Source organism: Lithobates pipiens, unplaced genomic scaffold (assembly GCF_037356315.1).
Source record: "Lithobates pipiens isolate NorthernLeopardFrog02 unplaced genomic scaffold, aLitPip1_a1.2 Scaffold_10, whole genome shotgun sequence".
Taxonomy (NCBI): Eukaryota; Metazoa; Chordata; class Amphibia; order Anura; family Ranidae; genus Lithobates; species Lithobates pipiens.
In genome coordinates this window covers 201,865,843-201,887,827 of record NW_027507686.1, presented here as the reverse complement: position 1 = coordinate 201,887,827, position 21,985 = coordinate 201,865,843, and the positions used below count along the sequence as shown (strand labels likewise).

The following is a 21,985-nucleotide window of genomic DNA, read 5'->3' as shown; positions in this document are numbered from 1 at the left end:
TTTTGTTGTTGTTTGCTCCAGCACAGAAGATCAAGGCTGCACTTTTTTTTTTTTTAAGCTTTTTTTTTTTTCTTTTGCATAGGAAGTTGCAAGGAAAACAAACTATAGAGTTTCATTTGTGATCCCCCCTCCCAACCCCTCCCCCTTACAAAAAAAAAATTAGGAGTGATTTGATGAATTCATAGGAAAGTACTAACTGAAAAAGGTGGGTCCTTTTTTTTTTTTTTTTTTTTTTTTTTTTTGCTTATTCAAAGAATGTTTTTAATGTATCACTTTTATTGTCATTGTAGCTGCGCAGCAACACTGTCAGCATAGAGTTATTCCTAGCTGTATTGCTCATGAATTAAAAATGACTTTATTTCCTTAACGGGAGCCCTGATAGAACAAAAAAAAAAAGAAAATGCATTATTATTATACAGGCATATTGCTGGTTGTACATGGGAAACACACAGGAGAAAAGACACGATTGCAGAAAATCCTATATTAAAAATATTAAGATTAAACTATTAAAATATATATTTGCTGCAGCTGGTATTTAAATAATATTTATAGAAAAAAATAACTATGCCTTTGAGAAGAAACGTTTCTGCTTAAAAAAACATATATATATAAATAGTTATGCCTTTAGTAGGATTTTTGTTTTCTGTTTAAAAACATTTATAAAAATAAATAGTTTTACTTTGGGGAGAGCATTTGTCTATATATATATATATATATATATATATATATATATATATATATATATATATATATATATATATATATTTATTTATTCCTTTTATTTTATTTTTTATTTTAGTTTATTTATTGTATTTATTTAGTTTATTTTAATAGTATATTAAATCATTTATATATATATATATATATATATATATATATATATATATATATATATATATATTTTTTTTTTAAACACTTTTTTTTATTTTAGTATATATATATATATATATATATATATATATATATATATATATATATATATATATATATATATATATATATATATATATATATATATATATATATATATATATATATAAATCATTCCTTTTATTTTATTTTTGAAACGCTATCAAATAAATAGTTATGCCTTTGGGAGGATATTTTGACACTTTTGGGATGACATTTGATGACGTCAGCAGCTAAAGGGAGTTGTGAGGACAGACCTAAAATCCTTTTTTTTTTTCTTTTTTTTTTGATTCCACTTTAATTCCCATGTCACAGAGCTGTGGCTAAAAATAAAAGTCACTCCCCAGGTGCCTGAATTTGAATTTCAAATTGGCTACAAGGTAACAGGATTAGCTGCTGTGCCTTGACTTGCTGCAGCGTGTGTTTAGGGGAAAGTTGGGCGGATGGAAGGTGGATTAAGTGACACGAGTTAGCTCCATATGACTCTTTTATGATGTTGTGTGTTGCTGGGGTAGAGCACACAGAGATCTGCTCTGTCACTTTAAGTTGCATGGGAGTTTGACCAATAAAAGTACAAAGAGGGCTCTAAATAATTTCTCACTGACAAAAGCAAAGACATTCTGCTCTAAACGCCTTGCTAAACTCAACAAGCAGGACTATAGAGGCACAAGCAAGAAGCACTGTATAGGATTCTGATCTCCCTCATGCACATTTGATGAGACATTGGAGCCTCTGGGCTGTCACTGAGATGCAGCACGAAAGTTCCTTCTGATCCAGCATGGAAATGCCTAGGAACCATCAAACTTTTATCCAGCTGCTGGTCTTCATCTAAAATAATCCAATAAATCCCAAAACTGGCAGAGGGCAGAAGGTAGGATGTCTGGGAAGGGGTAGGGGTAGGGTTGGGATTGATCAGCATCTACCTAGGGGGTAGACTTCTCTTGCGATAGTCAAGGGAACTTCAACTTTGTCTATGATGCTGCAGGCAGTACATTGTTTTTTTTTAAAGTCACTCCAGCATGGTGTGTTAGAGCAGGGAGGGAGTTTTCTAGGGCTGTACAGCTAGGAATGTACTGAGACACAAATGCATTCAGTAGACCAGTCTTTCTCAATCGTTTTTTAACATGAAGGAACCCTTGAAAAAACTTGCCATCCTCAGGGAACCCCTTCTAATAATAATGCATCTACTGCTCACAGTACATTAATTTGGTTGGCACTGGAATAAATGCTTTTTACATTGGTGGTTATTGGAAAGAATGCTCCTTATATTGGTGGTCATTGGAAAGTGGGCTTGTTGCATTGATGGTCATTGGGAAGTGGGCTTCTTACATTGGTGGTCATTGGAAAGTGGGCTTCTTGCATTGGTGGTCATTGGAAAGTGGGCTTCTTACATTGGCGGTCATTGGAAAGAGGGCTTCTTACATTGGTGGTCAAAGAAAAGAATGCTCCTTATATCAGTGATCATTGGGAAGAATCCCCCTTTCAGATAAAGTGTGGTGAGGTGGTCACTGGAGAGAATGTTCCTTACATTGGTGATCACTGGAAAGAATACTTCTTACATCGATGATTATTGGGAAGAATCCTCCTATCAAATAGCTAAAGTGTGGTGAGGTGGTTGCTGGAAAGAATGCCCCTTAAATTGATGGCCATTGTGAAGATTGCTCCTTTAATTGGTGGTCATTGGGAAGAATCCCCATTTCAGATACCTAAAGTGTGTGAGGTGGTCACTGGGGAAAAAATGCTCCTTACATTGGTGGTCACTGGAAAGAATGCTCCTTACATTGGTGGTCATTGGGAAGAATGTTCCTTACATTGGTTGTCATTGGGAAGAATCCTCCTTTCAGATAGCTAAAGTGTGGTGAGGTGGTTACTGGAAAGAATGCCCCTTAAATTGGTGGTCCTTGGGAAGAATCCCCATTTCAGATACCTAAAGTGTGGTGAGGTGGTCACTGGGGGGAAAAAATGCTTCTTACATTGGTGGTCACTGGAAAGAATGCACCTTAAATTGGTGATCATTGGGAATAATCCCCATTTCATATAGCTAAAGTGTGGTGAGATGGTCACTGGAAAGAATGCTCCTTACATTGGTGGTCATTGGGAAGAATGCTCCTTACATTGGTGATAATTGTCAAGAATCCCCCCTTCAGATTGCTAAAGTGTGGTGAGGTGGTCACTGGAAAGAGTGCTCCTTACATTGGTGGTCACTGAGAAGATACAGATGCTAAAAATATCATTGGTTGAGAGGTAGAAGTTGCTCATTATTCCAGGAACCCTTAGCAAGCTCTGGAGGGACCATAGAACCCTGGTTGAGAAAAGCTGCAGTAGACTGATTACTTTTTTTTCTTTTTTCTTTTTACTTTTAAGGAATGTCTTCCTTTTCCATTTGTGGGGTGGGTTGCTACTGGGTTAAACTTGCTTTTCTAAGCTGATGTATCAAGTAAGGATACCTCTCTATATGATAGCTTTAAAGGCATTGATTGGCAAGATTGTGATGCTGCCATGGGTGACATTTCTGACTTGAATTGGTTTTGTGTACTGATGTCTGCATTTGGCAGTGAAAAGGTCAAGATACTTTTTTTTTTTTTTTTTGCATTGCCATTATAATGGATAGTGATGTGTGCTGCATGCTTTATATTAACATATTTCTGTTATGCTGTAAGTTGCAGAGTCTGGGATTCCCATAGGTAAGGGGTGGGGGGCTTGTTGCTACCAGTTGCAGTGTATTCCCTGTTCTATTTCCTGAGCCAGAATTTTTAACCTTTTCCACCCCCCCAAAAAAAAATAAAAAATCTTGCACATGTTACATAGAGTCAAACATCACCATCAAAGTGCAATAAGTCTTTTAATAATATAACATGCCTTATGAACGACCCATTCCATAATTTGCAGTAAGGAAAACAATAAACTAGAGTATAATGAAACCCACAAATTGGAAAAATATGAGGGCGCTTGCAGTGGCATATGGAATACAGCCATTCTCTTCTTTTTCTTTTTTTTTTCCCCCCCTCTGACAGTTGCTGCTTTTAAGAAGTAAGAGGCTGCCCTCTACTGGCCACTTGGTGTACAGCGGCTATTACATTCATTAAGGTTTTTTTTCTATAAGGGAAATTGCTTCAATTGAAATTCATTTAAGTTTAAATGACCTTATAAAGAATTAAACCAGCCTTTTACAAATGTTTTAAAGCAATTTCCTAGCCATTAAGCCTGTCTCTCAGAAAGGACCGAACACATTATATTGCACCTAATGCGTTCAGGCTGCAGACCCACGCTTCCAACTGCTACTTTTCAGCAGCTGGAGAATGCACTGAAGCAAGGCATGGCATGTTTTATGTGATCTGTTATCATGCACTGCCTTTTTTGCTCATTTTTTTAATAGCACAATAGGGTGCAGACCTACAGACCCAAATGGATTAATACTTGCAGGCAGGAATTAAGAGATCTTCCCTGAGCTTTAGAATGTTCCCTAAACTATAAAACAGTCTCTGTTAAATGAATATATTCAATTGTCTATTGTGTCTGTTATGCATATGCACTAATACATTTTTGAATATTTAGTGTTGAGTGTTTGGTTGGGATATGTGTAATAAGCATTGCTGTAGCATCATGTTGTGTACCGGTTTAGCCAGCAAGATGATGCAAGGAGGAGTTGTGACGTGCAAGGTGCTGGAACCTGAAGCAACCAATCAGCTTCCAGTATTCTGTAATCACCTCCATGAATGAAGCATTTCTGACTGGTTGCTTTGGGTTACTGCAGTTTTCACATACCTTATTATTATGCATGAGTGTTCACAGTTTGGTTGTACTTGGCTTCTGTTGGAAGACAATCACCTAGCGGATGATGTCTGTTGTAGTCCGGGAGGGATTTAAAGTAGTGTTAAACCCAAAAGCAAAAATGGAATATATTCCAGTTTACCAATCCTTAGATATGGTGACGGCATTCGTTTCATGTTTTTAGGCTTTTTCCCTTTGTTTTCACCTGGTGATCTGGCCAATATTATAGTGCACCCACTCTGGATGAAGGAGAACAGGGGAACCTATGGACAGCAGTGTTGCCAGTCTGGGTGGGGGAGGGGTGTTTTGGTTTTACTATCAGATTTAGATACACTAAAATTGAAGAAAAATTCCATATCAGTTACACAAGCCAAAGACATGCAGGTAGGTTCATTGGCTTCTGTCCCAAATTGGCCCTAGTATATGAATGGGGACCTTGGATTGTTGGATCCTTGAGGGTAGGGACCGATGTGAGTGTGCAATGAACAGGGATAGGGTTCTTGTAGACACTCACTCAGGTTGAACTGGATGGACTGGTGTCTTTATTCAACCTTACTAACTATGTAACTATGTAACAAGCAGTTACAGCAACAGTTTTCTTTTCTTTTTTTTATTTGGTATAAAGGATTTACATGAATATATGAAAGCTGATTATTGTAAGCCCACTGTCAGTGGTAAATGGTTTGCTTCAACGCTTTTTGATCTTGTTTTGTTGAAAAACAGCAGACTTACTGGCCAGATCACCAGATGGAAATAAAATAAAGCCTATAAATCTAAGAATTGGTAAGCTGCAAAATAAGAAAATTTTGCTTTTGGTTTGTATACTGCTTTAAGTCCTGATTGAAGGAATGACCCTGGCATACCGGGAGAGACCGGATGGTTTCTGTTTTATGTTCTTGTTTCGGCAGATAGTTCTGAAGCATTTCACTAAGATAAAAGAAATGAAGTCATATGTGATATAAGGGGGTGCAAAGAGCACCGATGATGTGTAAAATGAAGGTATCCATAGCCACCTATCAGAAATGACCTGTCTGGTATGGTTGGCTACATGGGATACTGAACTCTTCTCAATTAATTCAAATTTCATGTAGTTTTGTTAATAGTCATATTTATATCCAGTTTATTCTGTTAAAAATGTAAAGCCATTTGGTGTATCTATTGGAAATGTACAAATGTTTCTTGTTGCTATGGGAAAAGGTTTACAGCTAGTTGCTGCAGTCTACAGTTGTCCATGGAATGTTCACCTAGAGACTTGATTCCATTGTGTCTACAGCTCTGCCATGGCAACAACCAGTTTAGAACAGCTGCCATTGGGCATGATGAAGTAGATATCTAATTGAGCTTGTGCAGTCATAGGAGGTGATGGAAAAAATAAAGCAATTTACAAATGTAATGTTTTTTCTTATCAAATTTGCTATGAATGGTGGAAGAAGGCTTCAACCAAACCACCATGACTTATTTTTTCCTTGATGTTGATGCCTGGACATTTAACGAAAATATTCAAGCACCAAACGATCCACGTTACACCAGTTAATGACATAAGAAACCCTCTGCATACCGTCATTATGACTTAATTGTATAGTTATTCGCATTGTAGCAGTTATAAGTCCTCCATAATTAGTTATCAGTTGTAGATTAATGGTGCGGAATCCCATCTAATGATGGAGCTCCCTCCAGATGATTCTGGTAGCTGGATCATTCACGTACGCTAGGAGATGGAAGTAAAGCATGGATTTTTGGAAGGATTCCTACGTTTTGTCTGATATGATCATTTCCAAAGAATAGCAAAAGAGGCTGTAATAAATCTTTCAGACTCAAAAAATTGTTTGACCAATCTGGGCTTTAAATTTAATTAGGCAAAGATGAGTGGGAAAGGGACAGTAACCCTTTGCAACCAATCATCTGACAGCTCAGGTTGGTAAGAGATCGATATCTGATTCTCCGCTATGGATTACTGCACTGTTTATGTATCATTGCTCTTTGTTCTCCATTATTAAAGCGCAAGCATAAAAAAAAAAATGACATAGTCTATTGCTAGCATCAACAAAGCAGTTTTTGTTTTTCTAAGTCCCCCATAAAGTTTTATTACCTGTTGCTTTCACCAGCAGATCTATTATGTTTTTCACTTCCTGTTAACAGCATGGCAATTGCCGTTTGTTCTGCAGTGAAACCACACAGCAGTGCTGTCACCCTGTGGGAAAGGGTAGTCTGAGAGCAGGGGTGCTAAACTTGTGGCCCTCCAGCTGTTGCGGACATACAAGTCCCATGAGGCATTGCAAGGCTGACAGTTACAAGCATGACTCCTAAAGGCAGAGGCATGATGGGACTTGTAGTTCCGCAAAACAGCTGGAAGGCCACCAGGTTGAGACCCCTGTCTTAAAGCATGGGTGCTAAGCCTGTGGCCCTCCAGCAGTTGCGGAACTACAAGTCCCATGAGGCATTGCAAGGCTGACAGTTACAAGCGTGACTCCTAAAGGCAAACGCATGATGGGGCTTGTAGTTCCGCAACAGCTGGAGGGCCACCAGTTTGAGACCCCTGTCTTAGAGCACGGGTTCTAAACCTGTGGCCCGCCAGCTGTTGTGGAACTACAAGTCCCATGAGGCATTGAAAGGCTGACAGTTACAAGCATGACTCCTAAAGGCAGAGGCATGATGGGACTTGTAGTTCCGCAACAGCTGGAGGGCCACAGGTTTAGCACACATGCTCTAAGACAGGGGTCTCAAACTGGTGGCCATCCAGCTGTTGCGGAACTACAAGTCCCATGAGGCATTGCAAGGCTGACAGTTGCAAGCATGAATCCTATAGGCAGAGGCATGATGGGACTTGTAGTTCCGCAAAACAGCTGGAGGGCCGCCAGGTTGAGACCCCTGTCTTAGAGCATGGGTGCTTAACCTGTGGCCCTCCAGCTGTTGCGGAACTACAAGTCCCATGAGGCATTGCAATGCTGACAGTTACAAGCATGAATCCTAAAGGCATGATGGGACTTGTAGTTCCGCAACAGCTGGAGGGCCACAGGTTGAGTGCCCATGTGTTAGAGGATTTACTAAAAATGGTACATACAGACTTTAGTGCTACTGTGCATGGTAGCCAGTCAGTTTCTAGGTTTAATTGTCAAAACTTAACTAAACAAACTGAAGTTAAAAGCCGATTGGTTTTTATGTACAGCTGCCCAATATTTTGTGTGCACCAGTTTTAATAATTCTACCACATAGTTTTTGATGGACTCTAAAGCAGAATATTTTTTGGCAATTTCCAAGGTGAAAAGAAATTGGCCCTAATGCTATGTGCCCCATCTCCGCCTGCTGTGCCATTTGTTATATATCTTACTTTTACTCAGACAGCAGTCTCCTGTCAGCATTGAACGTCCACAGCTGAGACTTGTAGTTGCAGCTGCAATACACTCAGTACTCTGATCACTGTGGGTCATTTACTCAATAACTCCTCCTTTCATTAAGATACTTGCATTGTGTTAAGTGAATGCAAGATGTTCTCTAACTGGAGGAGGGGAGTTTGCGACGTTCAGCCACACCTCCTCCAATCACAGTGTGTCTTGCATTCATTGAAAACAATGAATGGAGGAGGAGCTGAGCAAGTGGCCCATAGTGATCAGTGTATCAGAATTACTGATGCCAGCACTACAAGCCTCAGCATCGGATATTTGGCACTGAGAGGCGTAAAAGTGAGACATGGAACAAACGCTGCCAGTGTGCCAGAAATTGGGCACACGTCATTAGAGCTAAATCATTTCTGGCCATACTTTGGCTTTAATTAAGCACCAAAACAAATTAAAGCTCAACGCCAGCCAACAATGTTTTAAAATGGAACTAAACCCATCTTTCTAATGTTTGTTTTAAAAAACATTAAAGTCCCAGCATGCCGGGATTGCTAACTGTCACAATTTCTTGTGCTGTCAACCAAACTGTCAAACCATGAAATGGCTGGTGTCATAACTGATCACATGTGCACCACCATGGCAGTTACAAATCAAACAGGGGCCAAGATGGCAGCTTCCTTGCCCAAAAAGGATAGGAGGATTTAGTTCCGCTTTAAGAAGTTACAGCAACAGTTTGTTTTTTTCAAATTCCTTGAGGCCCCTTTCACACGGGTGCCTACACTAAACGGAACTTATTAGCTCAGTGGGGGATATCTCCGCTGTTCCCCACTGAGGAGGCGGATGACAGGTCTGTGTCCGCTACGCAGAGCAGACATGGACACAGTCCTGCTCTTCCATCCATCGGATGGGACCAGACCGCCTGTCCATTTCCATCCGATGCCACCCGATTCACCAAACTGATGGAAAATAGGGCCACCATCCATCTGTTTTTGGCGATTGGATCAGGCAGGTGTCAGAGGAAATGTGTCCGCTGACATCCGCTGCTCCATAGATGACAATGCAGGGTCCGATCAGGCGGACCTGATTGGACAGACCTGATTGGACAGACCTGATTGGACAGACCTGATTGGACAGACCTGATTGGACAGACCTTGGACAGACCCGATTGGACAGACCCGATTGGACAGACCCGATTGGACAGACTTGATTAGACAGCCCGTGTGAAAGGGGCCTTAGAAAAAAGATTGAAATCATATGAATAAATGATGACTGTTGTAGGTTTCCCTGGTAGTATTAGGAGTATATGGTTTGTCCCAACTGACACTTTTTTGCTGGACAGCTTGGTCTATCAAAGCAGAACTAAATACATCAATTTAACAGCCCTAAAAAACAGTTAAGCCCCATACACACTATCAGTTTTTCTGCTGAGTTTTTCCTTCAGGTTTACCAAAACCGTGTAGTGCAAGGGCCTGTCTGATTGCATGCACATTGAAACTCCTAAGGTTTGACCTCATATTATATAGTTTTGGTAAATAGTGTGTATGGGGCTTTACGTTCCTTCTATGTTTCAGGAATGTAACTATCACACTGGATGTGCTCTGAACCCAACTGTTCAACCATCAAATGGCTGGTGTCACAACTGATCACATGTGAGGCATCATGGTAGTTAAAGCGGAGTTCCACCCAAAAGTGGAACTTCCGCTCATATGTCCCCCCCCCCCCTCCGGTGTCACATTTGGCACCTTTCAGGGGGAGGGGGAAATGGGGACCTATTTTTGACAGGTCCCCTTCACCACTTCCGAGAGAAAGGCCGATCTCCTGTTAGTGCGACCCCCCTCCTAACCCCCCCCCCCCCCGCCGGGCCAATTAGAAAGCGCAATGAGCTTCGCGCATGTACAGTAGGGGACCCTGCAGTGAAGCCAAAAGGGTTCACTGCCTGGCCTTCTTACCAGGAATGGTGGCGGCAGCACCCAGGAGTCGATCTGAAGATCGGCTGTGTTGCCAACATCATAGGCTCCTCCCTGGACAGATAAGTGCCCTAATATTAAAAGTCAGCAGCCGCAGGATTTGTAGCTGCTTACTTTTTTTTTTTACCCAGGCTGAACCTCCTCTTTAAATATGAAACAGAGGCCAAGATGGCAGCTTCCTTGGCTGAAAATGATAGAAGGGTTTAGTTCCCCTTTAAGTCTGCCATAATGTGCTAATAGGCTGTTCCACGTTAAATATTCCCAGCTGCATTCCACGTAGATCTCCCATTGTCATGTAAATGCCTCGACCCTGTTTGTTTTATGCCAAAGCTTGACTCCATGGAGCAAGGAAGACATTCTGTAATGCAAAGGAACCCAATCAAATTTTGGTGCTGGATGATGTGTGATTGGTTGCTGTGGCTTTTAACACTTTGACCATTGGCTACTCCAGCTAATTGCACTTTGTGCTTCATCATTCCCCCCCCCCCCCCACACTGCCTCCCTGACATAGCTCTATCTTTTCCCACATATTCCATGGCCACATATCTCCACATGGCCCTAACACAGAGATATTATATTATTCACAAGCTAGAAGTCTGTTCCTTCATGCCGTGTTTTCGTCTTGCACAAGACTATACAATGACATGCAAAAGCCACTTGTTCAAATGTAACCTTTAATGGAATTTAAACCATGCAAGTTTCAATCACTGGAATTCCGGAATCAAAACAACGTTTTTGTTCTAGTGCTCTCTTTCCTAATACGCAGAATAGGAAATGTGGCACCTGTTACATAAGGCAATGTCAACTGACCTTTAACCTCTGATTTGAACTTAAAAGATTTGTTTGTTTTACATGGGTAATGTTCTTGTATCTTCTCAAACCTGTTGAACTTTGACTCTTTGATGTTTTTTTTTTAGTGGGGGGGCTGTGGATGGTTTAAGATCCAGGAATTCCTTCATCTGTCTGGAAATAGAACATGTTGTTCCTCAATAGATTAAGTCCCACACAGGAAAGTGATAATTGTATGATGAAAGGGAAAATCTCATTGGCTGCCATTGGGCAACCCACTTTGTCCATATTTCAGACGTGTTGATATACGAGGCCTTCAGCGAAAGAAAAGCGTAAAGCGCTGGATGTCCACATCAGACATGCAAGTCAGGAGTAACCATATTAAGCCTGCATGGAGGCCGTCTGCAAAGTATATAACTTTTTTTTTTATGTAGCGCTACCAGGGTGGATAAAAATCAATGATTTTTTTTTTTTAATCAGACTTTTTTGGATATTTATCAAATTTATTTTAATAAAATGCTGTTGAATTAAAAATCTATCTAAAGATAGTTTTCTATTTAAGATGCACTAATAATTTAGTTTATTCAGCATGAAATGGAGCTTAGTTATGTAGTATGAGGCTGTATATTCTGCAATATTTACATTTTTGGTGAATTCATTCAATGAATCCAAGCTTTGCAAGCTGAGATACCATGCATTGCATTGATGCATTCACACAATTTCATAGTAACCATAAGATAAAAAAAAGTTCAGAAATATTCCTTTATCCCATTTTTCCCATGTTTTGCAAATCTATGTACACTACAAACTGTATGATTGAATCGGTTCTGATATCGATGTTTTACTAACCCCACAGCTTATTATTCTAAATAGGAAACCTTCATTTTGTTTTCTAATATTAAAGGGGTTGTAAGGGCTCATGAAAAAACACCTCACAGTCACCACCCCCCCCCAGCCCCCCCTCCCCCCATTTTACTTACTTGACCCCTGAATTTCTGTCTGCGCATCCCCGTCATCCCTTTCTCCACGGGTTCCTGGCTCTTGATTGGATAGATTGATAGCAGTGCTACAGGCTCCCACTGCTGTCAATCAAATCCAATGAGGCACGCAAGGTAACCCCTGTGGCTACGGATCTCAGCACCACCTCTTCAGGCACTGCCAACCCACCTGCCCCTTTCCTAGCCCCTTTTCTAGCCCTCCTGGCTACTTCCCACAGTCCTCCCTGACTGACTCTACAGCCATCTCAGACTGCCACTCCTCAGTACTCTCAGGCTGTCTCTTTAACCAGCCACCTGGCTGTCTTCTCCCTGGAGATCGCCTGGACATGCTCACGGGCTTCTGCTGTCCTCACACCTGCTCCAGTGCCACTGGACAGGACGACTCCTTGTGAGACTTTATTTTTCTCTGCTACAGCTAAAGTGGATGTAAACCTCTGAAATGAAAAATTAATCCAAAGCCCCTTTTTGCAATCTTTACCATCCAGAGTGCCTTGAGGTTTCTTCAGGGGTGCCTTGGCAAAATGCCTAAAAATTACCCAAACACTGTATACAAACCAGCATGTGGATGACGCATGCCTTCTTAGTTACAAAAAGCCACGGATTTTCATTGTGCACTATTACAACCTTCTAGCTGCCAGTGTCCTAATGACCATTAGCACAGGCTTCTCAAACTGGAGGCCCTCTAGTTGTTGCGAAACGGCAAGTCCCATCATGCCTCTGCCTGTGGGTCATGCTTGTAACTGTCAGCCTTGCAATGCCTGATGGGACTTGTTGTTTCGCAACAGCTGGAGGGCCACCAGTTTGAGACCCCTGCATTGCCATAATCCCTTGATAAGAAGGATGTCTGTCGCCTGCATAGCATCCTTTGTTTGACCCTCCCCTGCCCCTCTCCATCAGCATTGGGGTCACATTAGCTGAGTGATGGTGAAAAACTGAGAGAGAAAATAAACATTGGAATACTAGTCAGTACCAGTATGCAAAAGTGTATTTTCTTTAGAAGAATAAATCACCTCTAAGGCTGGGTGTCCAACGTATGTGGATGTTGAAGCATTATGTAAAATTATTAGAATCCTTTTTACATTTTAGAATGGGGTGCCTCGAGACTGTCCATCATTTTTAAAGCGGGAGTAAACCCAGTTTCAAAAAACACTTATATTCCCGGGAATGCCGGAAATGCTAACTTTCACACTGATTGTGCTCTCAACCCAATTTTCAAACCATCCAATGGCTGGTTTCATAACTGATCACATGTGCAGCATTATGGCAGTTGAAGAATCATTAGAGGCCAAGATGGCAGCTTTCTTGACTGAAAATGATAGAAGGGATTACTACCACTTTAAAGGGTGCCTTGACTGAAAAAAGGTTGAGAAAAACTGACCTAGTGTGGTCCTTATCTAATCTTTTCTTCCTGTGCTATCTACATTTGTCACTTCTGACAGTCTAACTCAGCCTTTCTCGACCTTTTCAACACAGAGGACCCCTTGAAATAGTTTGTCGGTCTCAGGGAACCCCTGCTAAAAATTACAACTCATGATACAATAATTTGATGGTCAGTGGGAAGAATGGTCCTTACACTTGCAGTCATTGGGAAGAGTTACCTCTTTACAGATAGCTAAAAAGATCAATGGTGTCAGGGGGAACCTATTTGAGAGGCAGAAATTGCCCAATGCTGAAGGAACCCCTAGCAACCATTGGAGGAACCCTGGTTGAGAATCACTGGTCTAACTCAACACAGAGAAATCCCAGGAGACAGCCCTGCCGCCTTCCAAAACACAGCAGGTGATTGACAGCCTCTGCTGTGCATGTTTCCCTATGGGACTGTGTATAGGAGGGTGTGTCAATTCCTTACACTCAGGTCTCAGATTAAAATCAGCTCCCTGCTTTATACTGTGCAGTGTGCAGTGTCATTCCCCCCCCCCCCCCCTTTTTTTTCTTGTGGAGCTAAGGAAAAGCCTTTGAACTTGATATAGATGAGGGAGGGTAGAAGATAAACAGGTACAACTTATGTAGAAGGATCTGTTTCATCTCTTTTGATCACCTGAGGCCAATCACTTCAGTGGGTAAACGTAAGGGCTTACATCCACTTTAAGTCACAGTTATAGGTCTTAGCTAGTGAAAGGAGAAGCAGCACACTGAAGAGCTGATGTCTGTCACTCTGCTCTCTCCTGCTATCAGAATGCTTCTGGCATCAGCAGCACAACGGATTTGCTACTTGTGCCATTTCACGCTCTCCTAGTCTGAGTTCTGCTGCACAAAGGCTGCAAGAGACTGACACCATGTCAACTTCAGGTACTTAAACTAATTGCATTCAAAAATACATCTAATGATGTATTATCATATAGAGAGCTGCTGTCATTTGTGTTTTTACATCTTCCTGGAGTTTTGCTTTAAGTGAATAGAAAACCTCCATAAAATTGTTTTACAGAGAGTATTGAAAGAATAGTACATTTTTATAGCAGTTATGGAGATTGAGCGGAGGATACAAAATTGAATAAATATCTTTACATGAGAGCGGTAAGAGTTTATATCATAGGAATGTTAGCCAGGGTGGTAAAGATTAAGTCCATGGAGGAATATTCCAATGTGCTGAAGACTGAAGAATGTCGGTTGAGTTATGTAGCTGGGCAGAGGTGATGATCGTTTTGTATTGCAGATGATCAAAAAGCAGAGAAGAAAATATAAAAAGGAGTAATAAGAAAATATAAAAAGGAGTAATAACAAGTAATAAAACACGAATTAAAAAAAAAAAACAAGAAAAGAAATCTTTTGCTAAGCATCAGCCATAGAAAAAGGAAGTTGTTTGGTGTGAACTCAAAGGGGAACTTGGCTATATCTGAGCATCACAAACTGAAAATGCAATTTAATTCATTTTTTAATAGTCCATGCAAACTCACCCACCCACCCATGTCTCCACACTTTATTTTGTTGTGAAAGCACATTGAACCCCCCTTTTTTAGACTTTACCTCTTTGATTTTCATCTGGTAATCCAGCCAGCAATTCTCTTGTTTTTCATAGCACAAACTCTCCAGCAGAATGTATCAGTTTACATGGATGAGACAAACCACCTAACACTGACAAGGTTGATTAAAATGATCAAAAAAAAAGAAATAAAACTGATGATTGGTAAGCCATAATATATTACATTTTTGGTTTTGGGTTTAATACCGCTTTAACTTTGTACTATCAGGTTTTAATTACTTGCTCTGTACTGCTTCTCCTCTATGTTTTGTATCTTTGTTTTCTACTTTGCTCTCCTGTGGTTTTACTTTTTAATTCACTGTTTAAACCATCACTTTCTAACTACTTAAATAAGGGCCACTCAGACTCTCCACTCTCTAAATTTCACTGCCCCATTTTGTCATCACATTTGTCCAATTTGGACAAAGGCATTGGTGGAAATATGCACCTAAATCCAACTTCTGTGGACACACAAGGGTTGATTTACTAAAACGAAAGAGTGCAAAATATGGTGCAACTGTATCTGGTAGCCAATTAGCTTCTGACTTCAGCTTGCTAAATTAAGCTTTGCCAAAAAACCTGGAAGCTGAGCTGCACCAGATTTTGCACTTTTCAGTTTTAGTATATCAACCTCACAATGTCCGTTATGGGTTCCTCTCAGTGCTAACAGTTGAATTTGTGATTTGAAAGACCAATAGATAATAGAATGACATAGTAAGGGAAAGACTCTTCTTCTCCAGAATCTTTGCTGTCCTGTGCTCTTGTGCAACACGATACAACAGCAAACCAGCAGTAAGCCCCTAAAAAAAAACACATTTTAAGAGACTTAAAGTGGTTGTAAACCCACTTTGAAAAAAAACCCCAAAAAAACAAACACCTGCAAGACAAAAGGCATAATGAACTAGTATGCATAGCATACTAGCTCATTATGTAATACTCACCTGAAATCGAAGCCCTCACTGCAGTGCCCGTACACAGCACTGTCCGGCAACATTACTCCTGGGGGTTACTTCCGGGTATCACGGCTCCGGCCCTGTGATTGGCTGGAGCCGCGATGATGTCACTCCCACGCAATTTGTGTCAGTGTGCATGTGCCGATGATGTTGGCACAAGCAAATACAGGGAATATCTCCTAAACCGTGCTGTTTTAGGAGATATCCTGGGTAGCTACAGGTAAGCCTTATTATAGGCTTACCTATAGCACAAAGTGGTCTGGAAGGGTCACTAGTGAAAGGCCTTTTACCAGCAAATCACATGACGATGGCTACTTATAGCATTCCAAAAGACCACCACTTGAAAAATATACTCTGCTGAAATCACCCGCTAAAATGTCACTGGCACCGAGATCCTTTTGGATCCTTAGTACCGGTAAACTATGTTGAGCATTCCCTCTGATTTCCTTTCTCCTTGGCTACCCTTCTACAGTGTTGTTTTAATTATTTGCTACCTCCCTGGGCTCAATGGATCACTTGGTCCTTCATATCTCTCTTCCTATTCCAATTCTCTTTCTTTATCCTTTCTTTTTCTCCTCTCTTCTCCCTCTTCTTCTTTTTTTTCTTTGTATGAATATTTTTGTGATTTTTCTGGTGTACCAGGCTATGACCTCCTTGTCCATCCTATGAGTCCAGATGCTGGAAGTCCTAGTAGCCTTACCACATACGTATTTGATACTCATTCATATGATCTCTATACGGGGCTTTTTTTCTCAGAGAATAGGTGCAGGAACTCAACCATGCCTGCCACGCTCACATACCTGCCAAATGGCATCAAATAGTATCTCTTCCCCTGCATACAACCCCCTCCCTCCACTGCATCATTTTCTCCCCCCCCCCTCCTTAAAAGCTCCACCATCTGTCATATGTCTTACCTTTGTTGCAATATTAAGCTGAAACACCTATCCGGCTGTAGTACCTCCCAGCATACTATACTATACTACAGTGACTTGCAAAGGGGAATATGCAGTAGGAGCATCAATAACTGGTCACCAGGGAAAAAATTTAGACCACAGAGGGTGCAGCCTACCATGCACCCTCTCCTGCCCATGACTGCACTAAACCCTGGACACCTGTTCTGTATCTCCCTTGTCCCTTTCCAGCACTGAGTGGGATCTGCGCAGGAGATATGACTTGTGGGAGCTACTGGGATATAAACTATCACTTGTAAATGCAGAAACTGGACTTCAGCGTTACCAAGTGATAGTGGTGAGCAGGGAGCAGAGGAGCTGAGCCAGAGGTGGTGGAACTGAGTTCCCCCTAGTTCCTGCTGAAAAAAAAGCCCTGTGTCTATATATTCTATTAATTTACTGTTTTCATGATTAGCCTGGTCTGCCTTATGCAGGGACGGACTGACCATTCGGGCACTCGGGCACTGCCCGAGGGCCCCATGCCAGTAAGGGGCCCCATCAGTGTTGCCAGCCTCAATAAAACCAGGGACAGTATGTAAAAAATCTGTGTTTTAAAAAAATCCCAAGATTATAGCTGCCCCGCCTCTCCAGTACCTTTTCAGTGTGTGTATTCTGTGTGTGTGTGTGTGTGTGTATACTGTCTGGCCCCATAATCTCCTATTGCCCAGGGGCCCCATGAGTTGTCAGTCCACCCCTGGCCTTATGTGATAGAACCCTCAGCTCGGAATTTTTGATTTACGCATGCCATGTTTTGGGCGATAGCCATTACTGTTGACTTATGGATATTTTACTATTGTGTCCTTTCTTTTGTTTGAATTATAAAACAATAAAATAATTTTCATCTCTAAAATGTGTCTGGCAGTTACGGACAATAATAGTACTGTCAGTTATAGCACACTTTGTGGTCTGCTGTCTGCCCTCCTTATGAGAGGTAATGGGTTCTGGTGATTGCCCACAAAGTTCATGGGAGCTTCTTTGTTGGAAGGCAGTGGCCATGTTCCATGTGGAAGTATGGGCATTTCGAAAGAGCAGCGCAGTCAGAAAGTTTCGGCACCAGCGGGTGTTTAGCACAGGGTAGGTTTACCATTTTTATAACCAGTTTGCTAGAAAAGTTTGCTAGAAAATTCAAAAACCTTTGAAAAGTATTTTTAATAGTTATTTCCCTGCCCTACCAACTAAGATGTACATACACATTAAACTATAAATTACTGCAGTTCCCGTATATTTAAAAAAAAACTCTTTGTGTTCATTTAATAGGAAGATTCTTAATGGAAGTTTAAGTTCAAAGTTATTTTCATACTTTGCTTACTTTCCTTTGGTTCATTCATAAATATTCTGGATTATATTTTCCATTAACAAAGTATTTGCACTTTTTTTCATTATAATCACTGAGTAGCCTGTCTATTTTTCAAAAACCCATTTACAGCTAGATCATTTGCAGCTAGATGTATTTTTTCCTCAATGCTTTATAAATAAAAGCCCACATTACTATTACAGTTTGCAGTTTTTAGAGTGTAGCCACAGCAAGATCAATAGTCATCACTTATTTAGGTTTCTAGTAACTGAAGTTTAATGTATGCAGACAATCTCAATGCTGTTTTCATGGGGAGAGGCAGCTAGAGGAAGATAGGAAAAGCCTCTCCAGTTCTACATGTAAAATGCAGCTATTTGCGTTGGCAATGGGAATTTAGACACTAGCGAACGAATAACTGGGGGTGGATGGTAGAGGGATGAGTAATTTTGGCTGTTCAAAATAAGATTTTATTTAGAATGTGTGAAAGCCAAGTATAGCTTGTTTCAATTATGGAAGCGTGTCAAAAAAATGTGTGAAATGTACAAAGAAATCCAATACAAATTGGCTTTAATGCAAAGGCATAATTGATTCTGATGCAACAGGCAGACCTCACAGAGCTATAAGTCACTGTTTCCTTTAACTATCCATGTGCCACTGAACTCAAATGTATTGTAGAAGTTAAAGAAGGACATGGGGCAAATGTACAAATCTAAAATCTGCAGGATTAATGTGATTGTGGTCATAGAATAATAGAGCAATTATACTTCACTTCTCAATAAAGCCAAGTCTGGAGCATCTGTATATTGTGTCTTTGCATGGGAGTACTCCTGAAGACCCTAGATCATGGTGGGCATGATTGGATGCACCCACAAGCAAAAGCACTGTGCGTAGATCCTAACAGCACACCATTATTGAGGAGAGGGGCATCTCGGACCCTTGGACCCCAATCCAGTTTAATAGGGTCACAAAAGTAGTAGCAACCCTCTAACTGTGAGAGCTAAGCCCCTAATGCTACAATATGTTTTGAAGTAACTTACGCATGATTAAAAGTAAATAGGGAGGCTTCAATTGAAGATAATAGAATAATTAAGAAAGGGGTACCATCATCCTGTTATGACAGTAAACTGAAACTGGAGACCACCCCCAATAGTCACCAGAGGACAAAAGAGGAAATGGACTATCTCGATACCTAGACACTGAAGTATCTAGATAGTCCATTTCCTCTTTTGCTCCCTGGTGACCATTGGGGGTGGTCTTGGTACCCTGATAGTCCATTTCCTCTTTTGCCTCTGGCAACTATTGGGGGTGGTGTGGGTTTCGAGATAATCCATTTCCTCTTTTGCCCACTGGCAACTTTTCAGGGTGGTGTGGGTACCCTGATTTTCCATTTCCTCTTTTGCCCTCTGGCAACCATTGGGGGTGGTCTTGGTACCAAAATAGTCCATTTCCTCTTTTGCCCTCTTGCAACAATTAGGGGTGGTCTTGGTACCGAAATAGTCCATTTCCTCTTTTGCCCTTTGGCAACTATTGGGGTGGTCTTGGTACCGAAATAGTCCATTTCCTCTTTTGTCCTCTGGCGACCATTGGGGGTGCTCTCTGGTTCCAATTGTATGCATGATTAAAGCGGTATTAAACCCAAAACCAAAATGTAATATATTGCAGCTTACCAATAATTAGATGTGGTGGCTGTAGTTTTTTTCTGGCTAGTAACATACCTCCTGTATTAGAGCACCTCCACTCTGGATGAATTAACACAGGGGGCACCTTTTAGACAGCAGCATTGTCATTCTGGGAGGTTGGGGGTGTTACATAGACTAGCATATTTCAATACATTAACAAACTGAAGACAAACTCCAGCTCACACTTTATAAGCAGTTACAGCAAGAAGTTTTTTATTTTATTTTTGGGATAAAGGGTTTACATAAATAAAAGCTGAGTATGGGTGGCACAGTGGTGTAGTGGGTAGCACTCTTGCCTAGCAGTAAAAAGAGTTGCTGATTTGAATCCCAAACAATACCTGCCTGGAGTTTGCATGTTTTCCCTGTGCCTGTGTGGGTTTCCTCTGGGTACTCCGGTTTCCTCCCACACTCCAAAGACATGCTGGTAGGTAAATTGGCCCTAGTATATAAATGTGAGTTAGGGACCTTAGATTGTAAGCTCCTTGGGGGTAGGGACTGATGTGAATGTACAATGGATATGTAAAGCGCTGCGTAAATTGACGGTGCTGTATAAGTACCTTAAATAATAATAATCACTGTAAGTACCTCTGCCAGTGTTGAATGGTTTGTCTCATTCCTGTTACTGATACATCTACAAGAGATCTTGTTCTTTAAGAAATACAACAGAGTTATGCCGGCCATACACGGTTCAAATTTCAAAAGAATTTTCTTTCGAAAATCGTATCTAAGAATTTTCGTATGAATTTCGCACCATTAGTGGGCTGCAGCAACAGCCGATTTTCGTGCGGAAATAAAATTTGAAGAATCGGACATGTTGGAAATTTTTTGAAAAACGAACGATTTTCTAATCAATGATGGGAGAATCGTGCGAGAAATGTAATAAGAAAAGAAAATTTACGTAGATAAAAGAAAATTTACGGAGATAAAAGAAAATTTACGGAGAGAAAAGAAGATTCCCGGCCAAGAAAATTATTTTCTGTAACAACATGAGGTGAAATTGAAGGCTTGGTCGGCCGAATTTCAAAAATCAATGGTGGCATCATCGGATCACAAAAAAAACTAATTTTCTGATTTTGAAAAGAAAATTTGTTCGAAATTCGACCATGTATGGCCTGCATTACTGCCCAGATCACCAGATGAAAATAGAAGAAAGAAAGCCTAAAAGCCTTGACGTGTTGGAACAGGAAGGAGCCATCCCCAAACTGTTCCCACAAAGTTGGGCGTATGAAATGATCTAAAATGTCTTTGTATGCTGATGCCTTAAGTGTTCCCGTCACTGGAACTAAGGGGCCAAGCTGACCTCCTGTGTCCTTCACTGAGCAGCAAGGTAGTAGCTCAGCACAGGACCTGGAAGACAGCATTGCTGACTGTAGTAACGGTGACTACTACAGTGATTTCCAGCTTCCACAGGGATCCTGCTGGTATGGAGTGTACATACGGTACTTACATTGGTCCAAGCTGGAACAATGTTACTGCACATCCATCTATTGAAGGAATTTAACTTTTAAGATTGGCTTTGATTACATATTTGACATATGTCAATATCATAAAGGGTTCTTTAATGTCTCAGCAGCTAGTGTCTTGTTTAGAATACCGTGGAGTGGTGTACTATTTGTTCAAATGGAGAACATCAGCTAAAACTAAACTATGTAAACAGAAAATGTTGAAGCTAGATAAAAATTGAAGCGTAGCTGGAACTGTCAGCATTTGAAAGGTAACAGAACTCCTTTCCGTAAATATGTTTATGTTGTTGATTTATTTATAGAGCTGGAAAAAAATAGACTGCGATGTGTCTTTGCTTCTGAATAGGAAATCTTTTAGCTGAGTCTCTTAAGTAAGCAGGGCCTCTCTTCTTAATGATGTAATTACTAACTTGACTTGTATTCAAATGATTGTGATGAGTGCTCAGTTTCCTCCATTGTTTCAAAATTGCTGTTTCAAGACTGACTCATCTTGCTCTGTAATTCTGAAACAAGCACTCTTGGTTATGTCAAACTGTGAGTTGGATCCTGAAGAGGGGATTTGAAGCGAAATCCTGCAGAGCTCTCTTTGAAATGTAACAAGTAACTCTTTCACTAGCAATTTTGGTCAGGGAAGCAGTTGCTCATTTAATGTGACTGATGGCATAGGGCAATGATGGTTTGCAACAGGACGTCGTTTTCGAAAAAGACCACTTAGGCTAGTACCTGGAGCAGCGCATGACCCTTGTTCAATGAAACTGTAAGAAATTACCGTTGTGTTACATATAGAAAGATTATTACTTTCAAGCGAGGCATACAAACTCTTTGGATGCAGATGGCAGACCTGTAAAAGGCACCACTGGGTTGCAAAACTAGGGGCCCTTTCACATGGGCTGTCTAATCAGGTCCATCTGTCAGCAT

The 21,985-nt window shown here is 40.8% G+C and overlaps 1 protein-coding gene across 2 annotated transcripts in view; it reads left to right on the top strand.

Moving 5' to 3' along the window:
- The window catches only part of BDNF (brain derived neurotrophic factor), a 149,095-nt gene that overhangs the window by 60,263 nt on the left and 66,847 nt on the right, over positions 1-21,985 (top strand). The window contains exon 1 of one of the 2 annotated variants that reach the window (XM_077460851.1): positions 1-205. This exon is cut by the window's left edge and continues 163 nt beyond it. The exons of the other annotated variant lie outside the window; for it this stretch is intronic. The gene's annotated coding sequence lies outside the window, so the exon portion shown is untranslated. The remainder of the gene's footprint in view (positions 206-21,985) is intronic. 2 annotated transcript variants of the gene reach the window in all.